The sequence below is a fragment of the Lepeophtheirus salmonis genome, chromosome 5, assembly GCF_016086655.4.
Source record: "Lepeophtheirus salmonis chromosome 5, UVic_Lsal_1.4, whole genome shotgun sequence".
Lineage (NCBI taxonomy): Eukaryota > Metazoa > Arthropoda > Copepoda > Siphonostomatoida > Caligidae > Lepeophtheirus > Lepeophtheirus salmonis.
The window spans coordinates 72,537,242-72,539,316 of record NC_052135.2 but is presented as its reverse complement, the minus strand read 5'-3'; the positions used below and the strand labels follow the sequence as shown (position 1 = coordinate 72,539,316).

The window sequence follows — 2,075 nt, the reverse complement described above, 5'->3', positions numbered from 1 at the left end:
ATTGCCTTGAATGTATTTTTTCGTAGATATAGATTGAATTAATAAAATATATTGTTTTTTCAATCTGAAGCGAGACTTTGTTAACTCGCTAATTCATAGAATTAACTTGCAGATTCATAAATGACAAATATAATTCATTTACTAAGTTAAGTCTGAAGTAAGGTTGAAAAATCACATTATTCCTGGTTAATTAATAAAATATTTTTTCTTCACACATCCCTCTGTCACTGCAACCTTGAGCATAAAGGACCCTTTGTAAAACACTCCGGTCCACGGATTGTTCAGGTGAATCGCTGGGTTCTGAGTCCAAATACGTATTATATATCCATCCTCAACATAATTTTTTCTCGGCATTTTGGCTAAGATCAAAGTGTAGTATCTGTTCTTATCAGCTATCTGATATGAGGACCATGTGTCCTCTTCGATAATAAACTTGTTTCTGTTTAGGGGTAGATGTGCGGCGCTTACACTGTCTTCACTACGAGTTTACTTGGAATTGCATGGGAGATTAAGAGAACTACGAATGCAAAATCAAAAGTCTTGGGCTCACCACTTTGTCACCTAGACGGGCAATTAAAGATATGATAACTCTACACTGAATTTGAAAGAAAAAGAGCAACCTATCCCCCCGAACTTGGATACTAAATATAGGCTATCTGTTCCACGAAACCAGACTCTCAACTCAAAACAATAATCAGTTGTTCAATATTTATTCTCCGTTACCAAAAGAAAGGAATAAAATTTCTTGTTGATCCCTTGTCGCATATATAATATATACATATACAGGGTGTCCACGATAAATTGGAACTACTTTAAACTTCATCAAGATCCATAATGTGGATATTCGGGGTTAAATCATACTAATATAAAAGGTTACGTGAACAATACACAATATTTTCTACCACAATTGTCTTGAAAACAAACAATAGTCATCATGGAACAAGCAAGGTGAGACACTCTCCTCGAATTGGCTCGCGTGGGCACAAGTCCTCTGCTATCTACAAGCTTCTTAACTACCCCAAGACCACGGTGTACCGGGTTTTCAATGCCTGGGAGATTGAGGGAAAGGTCTGCTGCAAGGCCCACACCCGGAAGCCTAGAACCGTGGAGTGAGCAAGCAGCTGATCTCCAAGGCTGTGAATGAGTACCTCGGGTACTGGTCATACCAAATGGCCGAACAACACATCCTCACGGTATCCATGAAGGCCACCAGGCTCACCAACGGTAAGCGTCTCCTCAATGATCTGAAGAGCCATGGAGGAAGAATCCTCTTCTTCTTCGACGAGAAGAACTGGACTTTCGACAGAAGCTTCAACGTCCAGAATAACAGGTGGCTTGCCATGGAGAGAGAAGAGGTCCCTGCAGTCTTCACCACAAAGTTCCCAGCCTCGGTGATGACCCTGGGTGTCATATGCAGCACCGGTGAGGTGATGACTCCTTTCTTCTTCAATCCCAAGGAAAGGGTTAACGCGATAAGGTACTGCGAAGTCATGGAGGAGTTTGTCATCCCCTGGATGAAGGATACGGCCGCTGGGAGGGAGTTCATATTCCAACAAGACTCAGCTCCCGCACATATCGCCATGAGGACCACTAACCTCTTCAACTCCCACGACATCACTTTCTGGGATCGCAACACCTAGCCCTCCAACTCACCCGACTCAATCTGTGTGATTACTACTAGAAGGGGAAGTTGGAGAGGGAAGTGTGCAAGGTCAGCCACAAGAGCATTGCTGCCCTGAAGGGCTCCATTACGAGGGAGTGGAATGCTGTCGATTCCGCGGAAGTTACCAGGGCATGCAAATCTTTAGGGGCAGGATGGAGAAGATGGTGGCTACTGAGGGAGGACATGTTGAATAAATTTATTGTTTAATATCATGTCTAACTTTTTCATATTTACAAATACACTCCAAATTCTATTTTTATCAAGCAGGTTGAATTTTAAAATAGTTCCAATTTATCGTGGTCACCCTGTATATTGGGTATTCTATTATTAATATCAATAAATTTTGGCTATCAAATATGAATACAAATTTATAGCTAAGTTTTTAATAGAATATTAATAAACAACATTATAA

At 41.0% G+C, this 2,075-nt stretch overlaps 1 non-coding gene across 1 annotated transcript; it reads left to right on the top strand.

The window, feature by feature from the left end:
• The first annotated feature begins 339 nt into the window (after window positions 1-339).
• LOC121119139 (U2 spliceosomal RNA) lies at window positions 340-527 on the top strand. The gene has a single exon (XR_005864685.1). It is a non-coding gene; the product is annotated as a U2 spliceosomal RNA (small nuclear RNA).
• Window positions 528-2,075: the final 1,548 nt, after the last annotated feature.